General features: G+C 36.6%; 2 long non-coding RNA genes and 2 pseudogenes across 2 annotated transcripts; 2 read left to right on the top strand and 2 right to left on the bottom strand.

The window, feature by feature from the left end:
* The first annotated feature begins 492 nt into the window (after positions 1–492).
* On the top strand, positions 493–3275 carry LOC106402046 (annotated as a pseudogene).
* Positions 3276–5075: 1800 nt separating this feature from the next.
* LOC125580551 lies at positions 5076–8260 on the bottom strand (annotated as a pseudogene).
* Positions 8261–8271: 11 nt separating this feature from the next.
* On the top strand, positions 8272–9187 carry LOC125580554. The gene is made up of 2 exons (XR_007318264.1): positions 8272–8655; positions 8995–9187. It is a non-coding gene; the product is annotated as an uncharacterized LOC125580554 (long non-coding RNA).
* Positions 9188–9324: 137 nt separating this feature from the next.
* Positions 9325–11056, bottom strand: LOC125580555. Its single transcript, XR_007318267.1, has 2 exons — positions 9981–11056; positions 9325–9627 (listed from the first exon to the last, which is right to left on the bottom strand). It is a non-coding gene; the product is annotated as an uncharacterized LOC125580555 (long non-coding RNA).
* Between the last annotated feature and the right edge of the window lie 13109 nt (positions 11057–24165).

The raw sequence follows: 24165 nt of genomic DNA on the forward strand, positions 1-24165 counted from the left end.
GGACAAGAGTATATTGTACTGTTGTCCATATATGAACATAAAAGACTCACGAGTATCTAGATTCTTTTGTATACACTTAGTTCGAGGTAAAGAGAAAATTGTTGACTCCACTCCCCAATGGAATCCATTGAATATGGGGTAGTAACGTAACCTTCTTTAGTTGACCAAAAAAAAAAACCGTAACCTTCTTTAGGGGAATTTAACTGGGCTGGAGTGGACTGTGGAGTGTGGACACGACCATACCGTATTCAAGCGAACCGGAGCTAAGACAATAATTAGTCGGTTTAATAAAAATAATAGGCGATTTATCTGTCACATCCTATTATTTGGAAGTTATCTACAAGTGAGGAAACAAATTAAAGCTGTGTTAGGCAGGTTTGATTAATTAAGAATAATCAAGGTCACATGTCGCAAATTAATATATCTACTTGTTGCTGCTCATCTAACTGTCATAATTGAATCCACGGATAATTATAATTTAATTATGCTTGGAACAAAATGGTTAGTAACTTTTAATATATGTAGTCGGATAGACTGTATATTTTCTTACTTAAAGAATAGGGGTTTACAGATGATAATTAATTCCGGTTAGAAGAAGGATTCATTGGTTAGTTGTAATTGAGAATGGTTTGGAGTTAGCTTTATAGATTTGTCTTTTACGGCAGGAGTTGAGATCTGGTTCGGGTTTGGGAATATAAAACCGATACAAAGAGATCTGAGAAACGGCACGTTATGACACAGTGTCAGAAGCTTGCGGTTACTAGCAATCGAAAACCTCTTTGTGTGTTCTCACTAGCATCTCCTGTCTCTCTCTACTTACTATATATAATAAACTCTTGGTCCAAATTCAGAGCGATACCGAAAGATATGTCTTATTCTTCATTTCTCTCCTCCGCTGCTTTCTTCACTATCCTCCTCCTCCTCCATCATGGCTTCTACCACGTGTCGGATGGAGCTCAACATGCAACTTACATCGTTCACATGGCGCAGTCTCAGATGCCGTTGGGCTTCGATCTCCACTCTCTATGGTACGACTCCTCCCTCAGATCCGTCTCACAATCTGCTCAGCTCCTCTACACTTACGCCAATGCCATTCACGGATTCTCCACTCGGCTAACTCCCGAAGAAGCCGACTCGCTCATGACTCTGCCAGGTGTCATCTTGGTACTACCGGAGCACCGGTACGAGCTACACACCACTCGCACTCCACTCTTCCTCGGCCTCGATGTCCATAACGCGGACCTCTTCCCCGAAACCGGCTCCTCCAGCGACGTCGTCGTCGGGGTCCTCGACACCGGAGTTTGGCCTGAGAGCAAAAGCTTCTCCGACGTTGGATTAGGTCCGGTCACCTCCACGTGGAGAGGCGGTTGCGAGGCTGTTACTAACTTCACGGCTTCGCTGTGTAACCGCAAACTAATCGGAGCTAGATTCTTCGCCCGCGGCTACGAAGCCACGATGGGACCAGTGGACGAGTCAAAAGAATCAAGATCTCCTAGAGACGACGACGGCCACGGGACCCACACGTCGTCAACCGCAGCTGGATCCGTCGTGGAAGGAGCTAGCCTTTTGGGATTCGCTAGCGGGGCAGCCCGCGGGATGGCGCGACGCGCTCGCGTGGCCATTTAAAAAGTTTGTTGGGAAGGCGGTTTTTTCAGCTTCGATATTTTAGCTGCGATCGATAAAGCTGTCGACGATATCGTTGACGTTTTGTCCATGTCGCTCGGCGGTGGCACGTCGGATTATTATAGAGACAGCGTCGCGATCGGAGCATTTGCGGCCATGGAGAGAGGGATATTAGTCTCCTGCTCCGCCGGTAATTCTGGTCCCAGCTCGTCAACTTTATCAAATGTAGCTCCGTGGATCACCACCGTTGGTGTGGGTACGATAGATCGCGATTTTCCAGCGGTTGCGGTTCTCGGAAAAGGGAAGAATTACTCGGGCATTTCGTTGTTTAAAGGAGACGCCCTTCCGGATAAAACACTGCCGTTTGTTTACGCGGGGAATGCTACTAACGCGGCTAATGGGAATCTATGTGGGCCCGGGACTTTGATTCCAGAGAAAGTGAAGGCGAAGATCGTGATGTGCGATAGAAGAGTGAACGCTAGGGTTCAGAAAGGAGAGGTGGTGAAGGCTGCCGGCTGACTCGGGATGATTCTCGCTAACACGGCGGAGAACAGAGAGGAGCTTGTGGCGGATGCTCATTTGTTACCTGCCACCACGGTGGGAGAGAAGGCCGGTGATATTATCCGGCATTACGTCTTAACCGATCCGAATCCAACCGCTTCGGTTTTGATTCGAAGGACCGTTGTTAACGTCCAGCCGTGTCCGGTTGTTGCGGCGTTTAGCTCGAGAGGACCTAATTCGATCACACCCGATATTATTAAACCGGATTTAATCGCACCGGGAGTTAATATCCTCGCCGGTTGGACCGGATCCAAGGGACCTACCGGTCTAGCTTCCGATGCTAGACGCGTGGAGTTCAACATCATCTCAGGAACGTCCATGTCTTGCCCTCACGTGAGCGGTTTAGCTGCGCTTCTCAACTCCGTGCATCCGGAGTGGAGCCCGGCGGCGATCAGATCGGCTCTCATGACCACCGCTTACAAAACTTACAACGACGGGAAACCGATCCTCGACGTCACGACGGGGAAACCTTCAACGCCGTTTGAGCATGGCGTAGGACACGTGTTGCCGACGACGGCGATCAATCCAGGACTTATTTTCGATCTAACGACGGTGGATTACTTAGGCTTCCTCTGTGCGTTGAATTACACACCGTCGCAGATCACAAGTGTGTCGAGACGCAATTACACTTGTGATCCGAGTAAATCCTACTCCGTCGCTCATCTAAACTATCCGTCGTTCGCCGTTAACGTTGACGGATCCAGCGTGTTCAAGTACACGCGCACTGTCACGAGCGTGGGAGGAGCCGGGTCTTACTCGGTTAAAGTAATTTTGGAGACTACTGATGTGAAGATTTCGGTTGAACCGGCGGTTTTGAATTTCAAAGAAATAAACGAGAAGAAATCGCATTCAGTGACGTTTACAGTAAACTCGTCCAAGGCGTCTAGGTCTAATAGCTTCGGGAGCATCGAATGGTCAGATGGGAAACACGTGGTGGCTAGTCCCGTAGCGATTAGCTGGACATAGTTGTAAATTGAGACAAAATTAAAGGGCTTGATGGATAGAATAAAGTCACGGACCTTGTAGTGCCCTTCTTTGTAATAGCTCTTTGTTTCAAAGCAAAAATGGCATGCAGTGTGTTCTTGGGCTTTATCTGTTTTCTCTTTGCTATCTCAAAAAAGTAAATATTCTCCGGCCACAAGGATAAGCTGGGTGTCTCTACAAATCCACACTAACTGGTAGTGTATAATAACTATTTTGATTTACTAGGTTAAAGCAAAAGTTCTTTTCTGAGATATGAACTTATAGTCATGACTAGAATTTGGTTGGTTATTGGGTTTTTGAAGGATGGTATAAGATAATAGGTTTTATATTGTTGGGTTCAATATAGAATAACATCTTATTATTTCTCTCTAGATTTTTTAAAGGAAAATTAGGTCAAATGACCAAAAAAACTACAATACATCAACTAATCAAAACTTTACCCTTTCTTCCTATCTCTTTCTACCTTCTACAAATCTATTTTTTTAATTATTTCACATATAAACCCTTTACATATACGTAGAAAATTTAATTATTTTTTTACTTATTTGAATTTCCACACGACAAGATTAAGTGTGAGCTCTGTGGATCAAATCTTCCTTATTCTCATCCTCCACATGGTGATAGCAACGACTTTTTCAATCACCATCTTTGATGAAGACCATGACAGAGCTCTTGGCCTTGGGTGGAAACTCACTGTGAGGAAACCTTAGTTCCTTGGGGGATGTAGCTGGACCACCGATAGTAGGAGAGAAAGAGAAGAATTTACTCCAACTGAAGACCAAGCAATACTTGATGGGTTTAAGAAGTTTGGCACTAAATGTCTGGTCCAGTATCAGAGGTGCTTACGAAGATGTACTCAGTTAACATCAAAGACCGTTACATGACAATGACCAGTAAAAATTCCAAAGCCTCTGATAAGAAACGCCCGTTTGTTTTCTTCAGCTGAAGACCAAACAATGTTTGGTGGGCTTTAAAAAGTATGGTCCTAAAAACTGGGCCAAGATCGTACGTACTTACAAGGACGTCTATCAGAGCTCGTTAGTCACGGGAGAATTACAAACAGTGCCTCTTGCTCTTCCAAAGCCAAAGACGCTGCTTGCCCAGTCTACCTGGAAGTTAATCTGAATTCTAAAGAAAGATGTGAATGGTGAAAACAATTGAGTACTGGAGTCCTTTCTGAACAAATTTTGATAAGAGCAGAACCATAATCCCATAGATGTTGGATTTATTAATGGGCCTATGTAAACTGAATGTCTAAACACAAGATAGTTGTAATGGGCCGATCACTATCCAATAAATTCATCCATTTGGGCTGAACCCATTTCACCTATTATCAATGTCCAATAGTGCACGTTCCTTGCTCGAACGAAAATGATAGATACCCTTTTTTGCCAACAGGGCTATGAGTCCTCGTGAATACGTAGGTTCCAACTACACAATGCCTAGCGCAGCAGAGTTCAAATAGTAAGAGACTGCCCAAGATGACTAAGGCAAAGTCTTGGCTTTAATGTTGATTGGGAGAGAGATAAAATTGTTGGAACTCGTTTTTGACGAAATGGTTTTAGACCATTTTCCGGTAAGTTTTCGGACGAAGACGTTCGTTGGAATAACCGAATGTTTGACACTATGAAATAGTGTACTTGTTTGTCAAAATCGGAGTTGGTTTTGAATGAGAAATGAATGTCTAAAATGGATTATTTATAAAATATCAATATTAGAAATATGAGGTTTAATTCCTCTTTTATTTAAAATGGAGAAAATACATTAAAGTTTAACACTTTGATTGTATAAGAAAAGATATTTGGACCATAAATAAATTCCATGTTTTGGTCTTGTTGGTCTCAGTCTTTATTTTGGACTTTGTGGTTGACAAAAGTTAAAATAGAAATGGGAAAATATCTTTTCTAATAATAATGGACATGGTCAACATAATTTAAGAGAATGAATGCAAAGTTGATTTTAATTTTGTAACTTCTGCTTAAATGCACATCCATATTATAATGAGAGAATAATTCTCAAATCTCCATATTAATTACCTTACATTGAAGGTGTGGTTTATGACAAACGTATGGTTTGGTCTGTGGGCTATATAATAGCTATTGGTCTTCTCATTACAAGTGATTTTTAATACAACAACAAAGAAAAAAAAACAATATCTCCCATTATGAATAATTATGTTTATTATTTTTTTTTTTTGAGTCTGAGAGTACAACACAAAATTAGGATCGATAGATTCTGTTTTTCGGTGATGGTAAACAGAAACAATGCTGCAGTTTTATCCTGGGAATCTGAGCGCCATGAATCCGTCACACTGCGGAACGTTTAAAGATTTAAGGAAAGAAATTAACTATCTCGACTCTGCAATTCGTTTTTACTCTGATATTTCGGTATTGTAATTTTAATATATGTTCTTATTATTCTTTACAAATATCAGTTGTGCTATGGTAGTAAAATAAGGTTCCTACAAAAATGGCACCAGTTTAGTGAATCATTCACATACTTTATTGATGATCATTAACATTCTTATAAAGAAAAAAGCTTATTTCGAGTATTTTATTAAATTTTATCATCGTCTCTAGGTTCATGGACTGAGATTGCTCACTCGATTTTCTCTATACATTTCTTAAAAGAATTTGTAATATTCATTGTAACAGTTTCTAAGCTCTCACTTGTCTACGCCGTTCTCCCAACCAGGCCCGGTTCTATGGGTGTGCCCAAGGTGCATTTGCACTGGACCCCAAAATTTTTACCTAGTTTTAGTTATAATTTAGGGCCCGTTTTTTTAAAATTTAGGGCCCTTTTTGAAATTATTTTACATTATTTATGCACTGGGCCTTCTTAAACATTGAGACGGGCCTGCTCCCAACACCAATTTTACTTAATCGGAAACATTCCATTATCCCACAAATACCATTACGGTCTCTCTGCATCTCCGCCATGTAACTCCTCACCTCCGCCTTAATCATCTCCTGCACCAATACCATAAACTCGCCGCCGTCTCCAGCAAACGACTTCCCCATTTCCTCAATCGCACCTCGGAATCCACCAGAAAACGGTAGGAACGATTCTGCGTTTTTGTTTTGGCGGCGGCTTAAAGTGTTGATATTAGTTGACTCCTCGCTAACGTCAGCACCAGGAAGCGACAAGCTCAGGGAAGTCGCTGGGTCACCAGAAGACGACGACGTTTCGGTGGGAAGCGGACCACCCGCGCGTGGAACGGGCCTGAAAAGCCCAACAGAGGGCAAAACCGGTATTGTACTCGAATCGCTGACATCAGATCCAGTTGGGCTTCCTGGGCTCATGTAAAGCCCATTAGCAACAGGTGGGCCGCCGTCGCTCACCGATCTCTTCGGCGGTCAAAACCACCGCATTTCCTCTTGAGCGTCGAGTTCCAGTGATTCTTTACGGCGTTGTCCGTACGACCGTTGAGAAGACGAGCGATCGTCGCCCATTGGTTACCGAACTGCTCGTGCGGTGCTCGACCTGCGGCGAAAGCTGGTTGCACCACCGTAACCGACATGATTTTCCCGATCTACCGGGAATATATTTGCTAATCACCGTCCAGTTTCTTGGACCGTATTTAACCACGAGCCTGCGAAGCTGCTCGTCTTCTTCAGGACTCCATGGACCTTTAATACGATCCGCCATTGATTTTTTTTTTTCTAAAATAAAGATTTATTTCGGAATTTATAGTGATTTTCTCTCTGTAATTGTTGATTGAGAGAGATGTTTAACACAAGAAGTCCGAGGACAAAACTATTTATACAGCAGTTCTAAGGAAATAGTTTAACCGGAAACCGGTTTAGTCTGGGCAACGCTTCTTCCACGCAAGCGGTTCTCCAAAGATTGCTTTTTCCTTCCTTGGTTAAGGCTGATGCATCTTCGGGCTTTCTTCAATCATTAAAGGTGTCTGTAGCTACATGCAGGAAAATCGATTGGTTGGAAGCGGTTGATTTTGATTGAAATCTTTATTTGTGAAGCAAGAACTCTTGACTCGATCTTTTGGCGTTTTTGGTGTTTTGAATGCTATGGTTTGCTCTCGACTAGGGTCGATTGATGCTCACCGACTTATGGTATTACTGCGACAAAAGACTTGGAGTTGTGGCTTGGTTATTGCCAGTCATCTCGACGGCTTCTTCTCTTCGACGTCCTGTTTCCGGTGTGTCCGGTGGATCGGCGGCGAGTTGTTCCGGCGATGACTCTCCAGTCGTGGTGTCGATGGTTTGGTCAACACGTGTTTCTCGTTCGCTCCGTGTTCAACACGTGTTGTGTGTTGTAGATCGAGTCATCGACTCTATTGGGCTCTTTTGATCTTGGGCTTTTATGCCTCTTGTTGTTTTGTTGTTTTAGTTTGGCTCGGTTTTTTGGGCCGTATGTTTTCTTGTGAACTGGGTTCGAGCTAATAATATATTTTCAGTGGAAAAAAAAGGTATAGAGGAGCGTGGGGATCAATCAAAGTCAATTTGCTAGGCTTGTTGCTGTACGCGAATAAAAAGAGAGTGGTGAAAGTGGGTCGTTAAAGAGACAAAATCTCGAAACCCAACTAGCAAAGCTATGATAATATTCGCACATTTTGAGTTGAATTTAAATTAAATTAAAAAAAAAGACGATAACGGTTAGGTTCGGGTAAGGACAGTTTTTTATGTTTAGTCCGACTTTAGAATAGCAGAAGACATACCACCTCCACAAACTTTCTATAATATCTACTTTACATAACCGGTTTTCCGGGTGGAAAAACTAATCAAATTGTCTACGAAACTGTATAGAAAGAAGCAAATTGTCATTAAAAAGGGAAAAAAATAGGGTGAATTAGGCCAAAATCATATAAGAAGTAGCAAATTAGGCAAATGCCTATGACACAAAAGTTGTGGGGATCCAACATAGAGAAAATGTCAAAACTGACCTTGTGTCTATAAAAAAGAGATCACGACAAAACCGGTGATAATAGGTCATAAGCTAAATGAAATAAAAAGTAATTAGGGGAAAAGCAATGGATCTCTCTCTCTCTTTCTTCCCTCTATTATTTTTCAGAGAGAGGGAATTGCGTTATTTCCTATGCTTGATCAATCTGGTGAGGTTTTCACCCTGTATATCAGGTTTGTCTTCGGCAATGTCTTGTCTGGTTTTGTTTTTTCTTTTATTTTTTTTTTGTTTTTTTTTTAGTTTCCTTGAATCAACCTCGCTTCTCTTTTAGAAAGGTTTCAATCGGATCAAAATCTTAGATCGATTTGTTTCATCATGCCCTCTCTGTTAGGGTTCAATCATCTTCAAGCTTTTGATTTGCATGCAAGGATTTGAGACTTTTGTTTGCTTTTATTTGTTTGATTAGATTGGTTCTGGGTTTGATGTTCTGAAGCGTTGTTTTTTATTTCGTCTGTGCTGAATCAAGCTATTGTCGAAGCCAGATTCTCTCTGTCGCGTTTTCCTGTCTCCGGTATGTTTTCGGTGGAATACCGATTAGACCGTCTGGCAACGGCTTACCTTTGGGTAAATCAAGCAAATTTAGCAAAAAGTTAGCGTATTTTTTTCCTGATGTGGGTTTAGGTTAGCAAACAAAAATCTAAGGTAACCAGCTTTAAAAAGTAATAACCGCTAAAAAGATTGTTAAATAGATATTCTAGAATTTTTAGCATGTATATCGGAAAATTATTGCATGTGCTAAAAAAGTTATTGACAAACTAAAGGAAACTTTGCACTGATCCTGTGTTAAAATATTAAATCACGTTAGCAAATATTGGTGTCGAAGATTTGTAAGATATGTTAGCGCGTTAAATAAAGTATTGTAAGCTATACAGTTTAGTGACCGTGTAACACCTTTTTATGCAGGTGTAGCGTCAACTCTCAACTGCTAACGGGGTTTGTCTATAAAAGGAAGCCAACAAGCAAACTCTCACCATAAAAAGCTGTCTAGTTAACAAAACCAATACCACTCCTCCGTTTCTGTGTATTGATTGTAGACTTTGTAGTTACAGAATCTTGTTTCCTAATATTTTATTAATACAAGTCAGTAACTAAAATATTAGTTTGCTCCATTGTCATTGTGGCCAATTATTTAAGTTAATGTCTTTGAATTGTTTGTAGCCGGCTAAGAATAATACTGGATGAGTATATTTAAAGTTGGCTATGGAGTGTCATCGCTACAAAAAGGAAGTTGATAAGGGAGAACAAGGATTCGTTATTAATATATAGATAAATCAGTACAAAAAGGGACACAAACGTCATTGACTGTCCAAACAAAACATGGTGTCTGCAATCTTTATGAATAGAAGCTAAGTACAGTCGTAGCAATGTAGGTAGTGTGGAGTGTATTGTTGCTAATATTAGTATTTCAAAATCCAAATATAAATTTGGACGATTCTGAAACTAACGAGGATGTATTTTCATGTCTTCTCCACCTGTATTGTCGGTCCCATCACCCTCACGGATTTCTTCAGTCTCACGATTATGGGTAACTGGAACCTGAAACATTTACATGAATAGCAATGTTAAAAAAAATAAAAACAACAAAATGTGTTGCAATTTGTAGAGTTCAAACAAAACATAATGAGAGCAATATTTATAAATATAAGCTAAGAAAATTCATAGCAAGGTAGTGAGCAAAAAGTATGTTACTAACATGAGCAAATTAAAATCCAAACAAAACGGGAAACAAACGTCTTTGGCAGTTCAAACAAAACATAGTGTGCAATCTTTATGAATAAAAGCTAAGTACATTCGTAGCAATTTATTATGGAGTGCATTGTTGCTAATATTAGTATGCCAAAATCCAAATATAAATATGGATAATTCTGGAGAAAAGGAGGATGGCTTACCATGTTTTCTCCACCTGTATTGTCGGTCAGTCACCCTCATGGACTTCTTCAGCCTCACGATTGGGTATTGAAACTTGAAACACTTACATGAATAAAAAATTTTAAAAAATAAAAACGAGCAAATAGGGAAATTTCGAAATTACTCTCTCAGATAATAAAAAGGATTTGAAAGAATTTTGGTTTGTCTGGGATAACAGGAACAGACCAAACCGGCCAGAAAACGAGGGTTTGTCTGCAATTTCGACAAGCTTTCCGAACTGGGTCTCCCTGATAGACTGAACTTCATCTGGTTCGAGGGCATTCAGAATTTTGCGAATGCATGTAGGTTTGTGGTAAGGAGTAACCGTAACACCGACAGGTTCTTCGCCAAGCGCAAACATTCTAGGAGGAAACCGGAGCGGAGATGGGGATTCATCGTTTGGATCCATCGGATTTTATGAATTGAGGTGTATGACTGAGATCTAATTTAGAATGGTTGGATTGAAGTAGAACAATGGAACAACAGAACTTAATATAAAAGGGGATGAAGTGAGAGACTTTTGGTATGCGTTACTAAGAAGCCAATAAACGAGTTTCGGTAACAGAAACAATTCCACTTGCCTGACACAAAAAAGATTACGTGTTGGATTGAGTAAACAGAAATAAATAATTAAGAAGAAAATTGTATTACAAGAACAATAGGTGACCGGTTGATGAAAGTATGAAGTGAGCAAGGTTAGATATGTAAAACTAACACCTTCTGACCTCCTCGATAATGTAAATAGTGCATTTGCCTAATTAACGTATATGTCTTGTGTGTACAATGCAATTTCTCAAAAAAATATTAATAGGCAAACACACAACATACCTAATCCATGTATGTAATCATGTTCTTGGCAAGACTAATGTTAACCTTGTTTTAACTGAGTAAATCAAACAAGTTACAATCTAGTTTAACTGAGTAAACTGAATCTAAAACTAAATACAGTAGTTGCCAAAAAAAAAAAATCAAATACAGTATAACCTCTATTAATACTCTATAAATTAAACAATAACTATAAATTAATTTTTTTCCTATTGGCTTTGCTAATATGGACCATCTATTTTGGAGAATTAATCCAAAGATGGAGGATCATCAGTTTGCATGGATACTATGGTACATTTGGAAAAGTCGGAACAATAAAGTTTTCAGTAACCTTGATATTGATCCCAGAAAAACACTTCGATTAGCAGAAGTCGAATCAACACTTTGGGCTGAGGCACATGTTAGTAACAACAGGTGTGCACATGAAGTACATGTTAGGCCTAACGTAGGAACCATAGGAAGATGGTGTTTCACAGATGGTTCTTGGAAAGATAACGATCTATTTTCAGGGCAATGTTGGCTCAGTACAATACCAGGTTTGATGGTTTACTAGGAGCAAGGAATGTAAGGGCATGTCTTTTACCGTTTCATGCAGAGATGGAGACATTAATTTGGGCAATGGAATGCATGAAAAACTTAAGACGGTTTTAGGTTACGTTTACAACGGATTGTTCTCAATTGGTGAAGATTGTTTCAGAACCAGAGGAATGACCAGCATTTGAAAGCTACCTGAAAGATATTAAGCTGCAGAGAAGAAGTTTCGTCAACTCAGATATTGTTCATGTACCTAGGATGGAGAATACAAGGGCAGATAGTTTGGCACGTAGTGCTCGGCAACAACCGTCTTTCGTCATACACATGAATTCAGAGTTACCATCTTGGTTTATAGGGTCTATATGAGTCTGTAATCTTTTTGCTGTAAAAAAAAATTAATATACACTAAAAATATTTATAAAATAATATAATTTTATAGTTCCAAATTGAGTTTTTGGTTCAGTTAGTATATAGATAAATTAATATCTCTATAAATTAATAAAAAAAATTATAGTTTTGGTGTAGTCCCAACATTATTAATATATAGAGATTTCAGTGTACTTATTGTTCAGTATATAGTAGAACCTCTATAAATTAATAATAGAGGGACTTTAAAATTTTATTAATTTATAGAGATATTAATTTACAAAAATTTTATTTTTTAGATTTTTCTATTTTTTATTTTTTATTAATAAAATAAAAAATACTTGATTTTACCATATACAAATTATTTAAATTTTAGAAAATTGACTTTCATATTATTTTATTATCTTATTTGGTGTATATTGTTATGTTTCATAGAATTGTTATGTGGTTTTCGATATAATTTACTAAATATTATTAAAATATACTAAAATAGTAAGAAAAATAAAATTATTTTTATTGTGAATATAAAACCAACAATATAATATAATGTTTAGTTTGTACTTATATAAAATATATATAGAGATATATTATTAATTTATGATTTTAATGAGACTATATATTTACATGTGAATTTTAAAAATATTATTATTTTATTATTTTATTGATTGGTGTCATATTTTATATCGGTCCAAGTTGTGAGCGACGAAATTTATTAATTTATAGAAATTATTAATTTATCGAGTATTAGTTTATAGAGGTTTTTTTATATTTGTTGCGAGAGATACTATCGGAAATTTATGAGAAATATAGTTGAGATATTAAATGTTGAGTAATTGCATGCTATATACAAGGAAAAATCTTTATTTAGCTAACCGGTATATGATACTGTTTTGCACTGTTACTTTTTTCTTATTCCAATTGTATCCTTATATTTTAGCCATTGGACAGTTCATTATTTCTCACATTTACATCTATAATATATCTCTCACAATCATCTATTTCCTCTTCCCTTCTTTGCCATAAATAAATAAAGACAACACAGAGGAAAACCTTAGATCGACCCCAAAAATCGAAGACTTTGATTCCATTGATGAGTGTCAGAGAAGTTGATCGAAAATCAAAAGGAATTGAAGAATTCAGATTTCAGATTTGATCTAAAATTCGAGAGATGGAGAGAGATAAAGGCAAGGATGTCGTCTTCATCGTTTCCGACTTCGTCGGCTTCATCTTCTTCTGCTGCGTCGTCATTAGCCGCAAAGGCAATTAGAGCATCTTTAGTGCACAGAGACTCCTCTCTCTTCTCTGCCTACTCCTCTCCTCCTGTTCCCACTCCTCCCAAGGTTTTGTCTTTTTGTCTCTTTCTGATGTTCGAACGTTTTGCTTCGAACTGAAATGTCGGATCTTTTTTTTCAATTTGAATAAGAGGTGGTGAAGAAGCGTTCACGTCTATGAAGAGTTTAAACGAACCTAAACGAGGCTTTTGGGTAGTCTCGCTAGTAAAGCTAAGGCTCTTTTAGATAAGGAGGATCCTCCTCAACACTTACCTCAAAGTCCCACCACGAGAATGGACCACAACAACATGCCTTCTTCCGCTGCTTCAGGAACTAAGGTGGTTTTGAGATGATTCACAAAGCCCTTTATTATAATTCTCTTATGTGTAGCATTCTTATTAAAGTTGAGAACATGTTGCAGGAAGCTGGTAGGAAAACAGAGAATCCTTCCTTGCAAAGAAGCTTAGATGCCATCACTTCTTCCTTTAATTACATTGGTACTGCTGTTGAGGCTAGTTTCTGGTTCTGGTAAGAGACATATGCAATCTTCTTCACTGTACTAAATGAAAGTTTCTTGTTGTGTGACTGTGAATTTTCTTTAGGAGGGTATTACAGCTATGGAGACGCCTACTGCAGGGATCATTCAAGAAACACGTTAGAAGATTAAGAAAAAGCCGAACCAGCAGAACCCCCTGAGATACAAGCAGATTTGGAGATTCAACTCAAGGCTTCTCGCGACGGTGCCTGCTCTGTATCATTTCATCGGATGTCTGTAATCACTCTGTATCTGTAGAAATATATATACTCTGTATTTATAACCCTTTATTATTATATTACCATAAAGTTAATCAATAACTTTATACACAAAAAGATATACATTTATGAAGTTACCCAGTAACATATATTTTGTATAGGTTATTAGTGCTTGCACGAGGACCAATTTGTACTTTCACAAATGACTCATATCCACTTACCTAATTAAAAAAGTATTATAGCCATTTACCTAATTTTTGCATCTTCCATGTATATTCAGCTAAATCACTCTTAAATGTTCGAGTTTAAGAAACGTGATGTAAATGGGCGGCTGTCAAAAAAGATAGATAGACGTTGGTGACGTGGAAGAAAACGACAAGATAGGTTGCCGAACTGGAACGCAAAATCATACTGCCTTTATTTCCTGAAAATAGATATATGTGATTTATTCCGCGAAAATAAAGCCAGTACAGAAGCTGACGTTTTCTTGATCTGTACGGTACGAGTTTGGTCGGAAAACGTCAGATTCTCTTGTTAAGCCGCACGCTCCCCACCGCCGTTGCACACTTTCTCCCTATTCTTCCTCCAACGTTTATTTAACAATAAACTTTTTTTTTTTTTTTTTTGATTAACCTGGGGGTATCCCAGGCCCATGGAGAGGCCCAGACTAATCCCCAAAGGGAGGTGCAGCCCACGGATAGACCCTCTCTCCGAGTATTCAAATGGGCCCTAAAGCATGGGCCCATATCCGTGTTGGGTGACCAGGATAATTGTGACTTAGTTTCGTGCAGCAGGTGGTTTGAACCTGAAACATGTTGGTGTCTCAGCTCCGTCTCCTTACCACTCGACCACAATCACCCGGTCATTTAACAATAAACTTTCTTTTTAAGTATTGTTTTTAAGTTTTGTTTGAATATAGAACTTTTTTTTGATGAAATAAAACTTTCTTTTTAAGTATTGTGTTTATTGTTTAATAAGTTTATGCTTTCTGTATCAACAAGACGAGAAGCTCACAAAACTAATAACAGCAATACTCTTGGCAAACATTTAAGATGGGCAACAACACCCCCACATAAGTTATTTCTTTTATCATATAAGTAAATTCTTACTTTTTAAGACTGTCCTTAGATGAGAATGGACATTTGATTAACATGAAAAGATTTTAAGCATAATGCGATGTAGCTGTACCTTGCCTATTTATAATTAGGCTATTTGTATAGTATTGGTTTATGTTATACTCTCTCCCTTTCAAAATAATGTACTAAATTTTACGCAGACAAACCAATTGACGATGGTAGTAGAAAAACAGGGGCGTGACAATGAACATTGAAACACAACTAAAGGACTCCCCCAAGTAGTTGCTTGATGCACAAGTAACGTAATTCAAGGTTATGGATGTATAACTGAAACCAAGCTGTTGCTAGGAAAAGCTTCTTTTCTCAGCATACAAACTCCACGATGCAAGACATGTAGACAAAATATTGCGAAGATCACCAATGTGCTCGAATACACTTGAAGATGACTCATAATGGTTCCACTTGCGCGCAACCCTTGTTTCTTTTCCATAACCCGTCATTTTCGTCTGTAGAAAACACAGAGGTTCATTATGAAAAATGATCCAAATAAGCTCGTCCCTTTTTAAAACAGTTACTAGTGCCACACAACAACATATATCGGCCTTGGCTGGAAGCATATACTCCCAGTGGTGGACCCATGATTTTTTTTAATCGGTGTTAATGCATAGCTAAAATTCTGAATATTAATTTTTTTTTTTATAAAATATAACAATGTTCTACAAAATCATTGTACGATCTTGTATATCACGAAATATTTTCACTATAATTTTGTTTGTAATTTTCTCAAATTATAAATATAAATATAAACTTACAAGTTACAAGTTACTAATGGAAATTAAGAGGAAAAAATATGTGTGATTTTTTATAAGTTGCTAGGGAAGATGACGAAAGTTTTGGATGTGAGACGTTTCCAATTCCGTTTAAAGTATTATTAGGCTTTACGTTTGATGTAACTAGGCAAAGAGCCCGTGCGATATCGCACGGGAACTCATTTTATAAAGAATATATTATAATCTATAATTTATAATTTTATATGCCTGATAAAAACAATTAAATCATATAAATAATTAAATTTAATTTTGATGATTAAAATATGATTTACAAAGTATTCAAATATATATATATATATATTTTATAAACCTTAATGTTCCCTTTAGTTTTTTATCAAAACACATATTGCATACAATTGTGTCTTCATCTTTTTTAAGTTTTTTCATACATTTTCACATAATAGTTATCTTCAACCACTTTTTGAACAAAATGCAATTTTTTTTTGCATGATATATAATTTTTTTTCCTATTTAAGACATAATATTAAAATTATTAATTTATAATTTTAAACAATTATAATTTATATGTTGGTAATTGTTATTTTGTATATTTATCTACCTGCTTTATTTATTGAAAATGAATATTCAGAAAATTGAATATTGTAATAAATATATGTTGATTTACGTTAATATGACCCGTCTCATTTATAATATTTTTTTTTTAAATTTTTGGGAGAGTTCTTATAAAATACCAACACTTATTATATAAACTAACACATTACTTAAATAAAACCAATATTTTTTAAAGCAATCCCACTTTGAGATGAAAAGACACCTTGTTTAGATGAAAAGTTACAACTTTGACATTATTTTTTCACCATTTTATTATTAGTAGATTAGTGAAAATTTGATTTGAAAAATGCATGGGAGAGACTATTTATAGATTTTTTAAAGCTTATTTGAATAGTCACAACCCTTCAATATGAATAGTCGCATTCTTCTAATACTCACAACTTCTCACTTTTTAAAAGATACTAGTGAATAGTCACAACTTTTAGACTATTTTTAGAAGGACGCAACCTTACAACATATAACTTTTAGAAAAGACACAACCCTCTACACATATTTTTCAAAAGACACAACCTTTCAACATAATTGAAGTTCACAACCTTAGAAATTAATTGGAAAAGACACAACCTTACAACATAGAACTTTTAGAAAAGACACAACCTTTTACACTACTTTTTCAAAAGACACAACCTTTCAACATAAGTGGATTCACAACCTTATAAATTAATTGGAAAAGACACAACCTTCCAACATAGAACTTTTAGAAAAGACACAACCCTTTACACTTCTTTTTCAAAAGACACAACCTTTCAACATAAGTGGACTCACAACCTTTAGAATTAATTGGGATTGCTATTATTAGTAGATTATTTATTTAAGCCTGTTTTTTTTTTCTTTTGATCAACAAGTTGTTTTTTTCTATTTTTCAAATTTGTGCTAAAGAAATCAATACTATTAAAAGGGAAGGAGTCCTAAAAATCTACTTAAAACAAGTCATAGTTGGACCATTTCATTTAACTAGAATTTCTATTATTTCTCATACTACTAACTTACTTCATTATTCTTCACTAAAGACAAATTAGTCATAAAAAATGATACTAACCTAATTCTCTACATATACATTTACTATATACACATTATTTCATCATAATTATTTTGTGTTATTATTAAATAATGTCCACCCTATATTTATAATGATTACTTGTGATTTATTTAATAGTAAATATCTTTGAAGACTATAAACATAATACAATATCCATTGTAAAAAAAATTGCATCTTTTACAGAGATCAACCATTATTTTATACCAACCTTATTAACTAAACTGATCTCATTAACCATGTTATATATATGAACACTTCAGCACTATCTTTCACAAACTAAAGGATGTTTGTCACAACTTAATATTCCAAATTGGTTGTATTATTTAATACCAAACTAGTTCTTATACGAATCCATATATATGATTATGGTCTACATAAAACCGGTTCAATCTTTCCATCTGCTATATTTTCAGAAAATTGCTATTTATCTTTGGTTCTGTTAAATATTTAGTCTAACTAATTATAAATCGGTTAGTGATAACTTCTAAAAACTTTGAAAACATATAGTTATGTATTAACACTATATCGATACTTTAAAATAGGTTAGCAGTATAATTGTGTTTTAGAACAAAATTTACTTATTTTAAAACATAATATTATTTTGAAAATAGTTTTGATACTATGTGTTATATTAAACATAGTTATATATATATTTTAAATAAATAATTATATACATAATTTATACTTTTGGTTAACTAAATTATTTATCAACCAAATAAAAATATTCAGGTAATTCAAGTTTTCGGGTTATCCGGTTTATAAATAGAATTTTTATGATATTTGGTTATTTAAAATTGAATGTAATTAATATTTTTAAATATATAATTTTTATTTGAAAATTCAGGTACTCATTTGGTTCTCGGTTTGGTTTCAATTTTTCAGTCATAGATATATGGTTTGCTCTATTATTTATGCAATTCAGTTCAATTTTGGTTTTTCAGTTTAGTACGGATTGGTCTGTGTTTTTGGATAAATGTGCTCAAACTTATACATTATCTTAGAAATTTGTTTAAAATATCTTTAATTACAAAAACAAACCCGCGCTTTTCAAGCGCGGGTCAAAATCTAGTACTGATTATTTATGCTGGAGTGGACTTTTAATATTTTCCATACAAAAGGATTGGGCTTACATTAATCAGATGTCAAATGTCAAATTTAAATTCATAAAAACACATAACCATAACTGATTTTTTAAATTACGGGTGTGTCAAGTGACACCCTATTGGTCCATGTACATCCGCCTCTGTATACTCCCAATGTGGATAGCACACAGCTCCGCTTCTGTACATATAAGCACCTTCACGAGACTTATACTAGACATAAAATTTTGAAATGAACAATACTGTAGTCGCCGTAAGAGCAATGGTGAGAAACGCGAAATCACCATGCATGAGCCATATAGGTCTAACAAACTGTGACACCTCGGTAGTAAGAATGTCTGGCTCATCACCGGATGATTTCAGTGTTATCAGACACATGAATCTTAGCCACTCTTGATAAGGACGCCAACGCAATCCAACGACATACACGATCGAACTCTCTTAGAACAGTTGTAAACTGATATGAGCCTGTCGCCTAGCCTGAGCTCGAGTAACCGGAGCCGTAGCTTGTAAGTAAGAAACAAAGAACTTGTTTGCAAAAGCTTCCTTTAACCCTAGTCTCTCTTGAGAATAAGGTTAATGCTGAAGATAGTTCTTATTGATAATTAGATCTCTATTTATATAGGGTTATACAAATCATAACCCTATGAATATTAGGAAAACTACTTAAAGTATCTTAAAAGGAAAAATACCAAAACTCTATTCTTAATGCTTTAAGGAAATATTACTTTTGAATCTTCTTTCTTTTGTATGTGATACCATAGCGTGTATCATTACTCCTCTCCTGGACAAGGAGCTTGTCCTCAAGCTCTATTTCTGGAAATGCTTCTGTTAACTTTTGGGCATCTTCCCAAGTAGCAGTCTCTGTTTCCTCATCAGTCCACTTCACCAGAACCTGACGAACTTCACCATGAGTACGGGCTCGAAGAAACTTCACTGGTTTAGCTGGTAACACTCGTCCTTGTAAAACCGGTGGTAACACATGACTTGTGTCGGGCTTGTCTCCTTTGTGCGGTTTCAGTAGTGAGATGTGGAAAACGTCATGGATTTGAGCACGATCTGGAAGACGAAGACGGTAGGAAACTGTTCCCACGCGAGCTAGTACTTCAAATGGTCCATAAAACTTTGGGGAAAGCTTTGTGAAAGCTTTCTTAGGAATAGTGATCTGTCTGTACGGATGTAACTTCAACAAAACCCATTCCCCTATGCCAAACTCGACTGAGCGATGATGTTTATCATAGGATGCTTTCATTCTGTTCTGAGCGTTTAGTAAACGTTCTCTTGCTGATGCTAAAAACTCATCTCTCTCTTCCAATGCAACATCAACAGCTTCTACTTTCGAACTTCCAGTAGTATAGTCTAAAAGACGAGGTGGCTCTCTTCCATAAACCATCCTAAATGGCGTATCCTTTAGACTAGTGTGATAGGATGTGTTATAGCAATACTCAATCCAAGGAAGCCATGTAAGCCATTTTCGTGGTTCATCCCCCGTGACACACCGGAGATACATCTCTAGAGTCCGATTGACCACCTCAGTCTGACCATCGGATTGTAGCCGATAGGCTGTTGTAAAACACAAGTTGGTACGCATAAGTCGAAAGAGGTCCCGCCAGAAAATGCTGCGAAAACCTTATCTCTGTCTGATACAATTGTCTCTGGGATACCATGCAATCGGACAATGTCTCGAAAAAAATCTTGGACCACAGAGACAGCAGTATAAGGATGACTTATAGCGATAGAATGCACATACTTTGAGAAGCGATCAACCACCACTAAGATGACTGTTTTCCCTGAAACTTTTGGCAATGCCTCGACGAAATCCATCGAGATATCAGCCCATATCTTCGTTGGAACCGATAGTGGCTGCATCAATCCCGCGGGCTGCAGCGTTTCCCATTTATCCTTCTGACATATCTGACAAGTGCTCACAAATTCTTGAACACTTTTCTTCCAACCTCTCCAATAAAAATTCCGACGGATCCGTTCCATAGTTTTTTGGCTACCCTCATGGCCAGAATTATGAAAACCAGTCATAACATCTCGGACTAAATCTGAATTTGAATCCATATAAACTACCCCTTTGCGAAAAATAAGACCATCCTTTGCTTCCCATATCTCTGATTCCTCGCCCCGAATGATTTTATCTCTGAGTTCACCTAGCTTATTGTCGTTCTGAATTTCTCTGCGAACTCGAGCCAAAATACCATCCTCAGAAACATTGATGGCATGTAATTCCTTATCCTCATCTGAATCGTTCTCATGACATCTAGACAAAGCACCAGCAACCTTATTTGTCATTCCGGAACGATACTCGACTGAGAAATCAAACCCAAGTAGCTTACTGATCCAGTGTACTTGTGGAGATGTCGAGAGACGTTGTTCCAATAAATACTTAAGGCTGTAGTGATCTGTACGTATGAGAAACGTCTTCCCCACAAATACGGTCTCCAATGAATCATTGCTTTAGCTAACCCAATCAATTCTCGTTCGTATGCAGCCAGCTTGACATGGCGAGCTGCTAACGTGCGGCTGAAGAAAGCGATGGGGTGACCTTCCTGCTGGAGAACCGCACCAATCCCACTTCCTGAAGCGTCACATTCTACAACAAATTCTTTGGTGAAGTCTGGGAGCGCCAATACTGGAGATTAAGAGAGTGCCTCATGATGCTGGTTGAGGCCATTTAGTAATAACTTCAAATTTTTTTGATCAACTTGGACACCCTTCTCTGAGATAATATGTCCCAAATAGCCCACTTCCTGCGTTCCAAAAGAACACTTGACCCTTTTTAACAGCAACTGATGTGTTCGTAACACCTCTAACACATACTCAACGTGTCGTACATGATCCGTCCAAGTCTTACTATAGATCAAGATGTCATCAAAGAATACTAAGACAAACTTGCGAAGAACCTCAGTAAACACCGAATTCATTAGGCTTTGAAAGGTGGATGGGACATTGACAAGACCAAACGGAATTACCAAGAATTTGTAGTGACTATGATGGGTGCGAAAAGCTGTTTTCTCAATGTCAGCTTCGAACATGCGAACCTGATGATACCCTGATGTTATGTCGAGTTTTGTAAAAAATCGAGCTCCATGTAATTCATCAAGTAATTCATCGACGACCGGAATCGGAAACTTGTCTTTCACTGTAATTTTGTTGATATCTCTATAATCAATGCAAAATCTCCAAGTGTTATCAGCTTTCTTCACCAACAATACCGGAGAGGAGAAAGGAGAACTACTCAGACGAATGACCCCGTTGCGAAGCATCTCTGTACACTGCCTTTCTATTTCATCTTTAAGGAGGTGAGGGTAGCGGTACAGACATACTGCTACTGGATTGGATCCTTGAAGTAATCTGATCCGGTGATCGCATTCTCGTTGAGGGGGCAGGCCGACTGGTTTTGAAAAGACCATACTGAACTTGTTGATTATGTTATCGAGCAAGTCCGATGTTGGCACTTGAGCCAAGGCCCAGATGCTTTGTTTTGGCGCATGTGCTATGCGTGATATAGCAAACCCCGGTGTGGTGAACACTTCTTCTTCATCAGAGAACCAGTTGTCCAATGCCTCACCATCACACTCTAGTGCATGAAGGGATACTTGTGGTTTCCCACGTGCTTTGGATTCACCGTGCCATACCACCGGTTTAGAGCTGTGATGGAACTCAATAGTCTTATTCAGTCCATCCCAGATCACTCTCCCTAAAGCATTCAACCATCTGATCCCGAGAACCACATAAAAACCTTTTAACGGAATCGCAAAACAGTCGGCTTTGAATTGGAGCCCTTGTACAGACATTACTATTCCTTGGCAAAACCCCTGAATTGGACATTTTCCACCATCAGGAAGAGCGACAAACCACCTGGATTTCCGGTGTATCGGAATTCCCAGATCCTCCACCAAACTACTCTTGATAAAGTTGTGCGTGCTCCCCGTATCTAGTAACACCCATCTTGTTCCTGTGGCAAAATTAGCTTGCACTTGGAAGGTTTGCTCGGTTTGTTCCCCATTCATGGCATTGAGTGAGATTTCTAACTCATCTTCTTCAATCCACGCATCTTCCTGGTTGTCTCCCTCCGCGACTGGCATGATATAGAAAAGAACAGGACTACACACATGACCATATACGTATAATTCGTCACAATTAAAACATAGTCCTTTTGCTCTTCTGTCCGCCATCTCTGCCAGTGTCCGCCATCTCTGCCGGTGTTACTTTTTTCCAAAACTTCTTCTGTGGCGTTGGTTTTTTCACTCCTGGCTTCGTGGTCTTTGCTTTCCCTCCATGATTTTCCTGTCTGTAACAAAAACGAGTTATATATATATATATATATATATATATATATATATATATATATATATATATATTTGCATGAAAGTTATCATCTAACTAATAGTTTCTTGTATCTTTAAGTTGAACAAAATCATTGTAGTTGAAATCAAATGTTTTTTCACAGAGTATTTGAGGTAATTGTTTCACACATATACAGTTGTTGTTCTCTCAATCACTCTTATCTGAAATTTATGATCGGAGACTTTATAGTTCTTACTGCAATCTTGCACATTATAAATAGAAGATGTCGATAATAATTTCTACACATAGTTCATCTCCAAGATTTTCAAGAAGAGAATGATGCACACAACCTTGATTGTATTTTCCTATATAATAAAAAATCAATTTGAATAAAAAGTTTAAAAGTTTTTTTTTTTTAAATTACGTTTATTAAGTATGAGATATTCCTTCCTGTAAGTTCATTATTCTTTTTTCAAATTTCTTATCTTTTAATATTTTAACTGATTTAGTGTTAAATAACCTTCTGAATTCATTGTTTCCTTGATAATGCATGATAGCAAATTAAATAAAAATTTCATTTAGAAAATAGTAAATTTTTTTTTCAAACATAGTCTTATTGTAAGAAGTGTCTAGTTAACCTTTTGACTAAACCCTGATGACAATCAAAATCATAACAATTGTTCAAGTATTTAAAATTATTATCTAACTCACATAACCATAATAAACCGTTTATACTGAATTGATCAATCGTTACTGACGTAACATAATAAATTGATGTTGACATTGACTTACTATGACAAAATAACCAATTTTATATCGACTATAAGAACTAACACACATAATTGTGTCAATAACTTACGCACAACAACATCATATTTTATGATAATTATAAAGTTATATCAAAAAAAAGTGCACCTAATGTTTTTCTTATATGAGAGAGTTCTGATTTTAATCAATTATGTTTGGTGACAAAATATAGTAGAGTTTTATCTTATATATAGATGTGAATTATTCTAATCCCTTCAGTTACAAAAAAAAAGAAAAGAATATTGTAATCCTTTTTGGATTATGATTTCTTAAACATAAAATTTACTATTTAAATAAGAAAGTTTATTATTATATGGAAATATTTGAAATACTTGTTTTACATTTTTTGTTTAGATTTGAAGAAAAAAGAAAACTACAATTAAACAGTCTTTAACAATTTTTTTTGTAGAAGATTTTATAAAAGGATAATTACTATCAAACAAATTTTTACAATTATATTTTCTTTATGATTTTAGAAAACGAAAATTATTATTAAGTAAATTACTATACATTTTTTAAGAATTGTAAAAAAGAAAAAATCAGAAAATGGAAATTATTGTCAACTAAAAACTATCAAATTATGTTTTGCTATTATCTTTGTTTAGGATTTTAAAAAGGAAAATTACTATTAAAGAATTTTTGTGTTATTATCTTATTATATTTATATGATTAATTATGATATATTAAGCAATTATG

The sequence above is a fragment of the Brassica napus genome, chromosome A2 (genome assembly GCF_020379485.1).
Source record: "Brassica napus cultivar Da-Ae chromosome A2, Da-Ae, whole genome shotgun sequence".
NCBI classification, from domain to species: Eukaryota; Viridiplantae; Streptophyta; class Magnoliopsida; order Brassicales; family Brassicaceae; genus Brassica; species Brassica napus.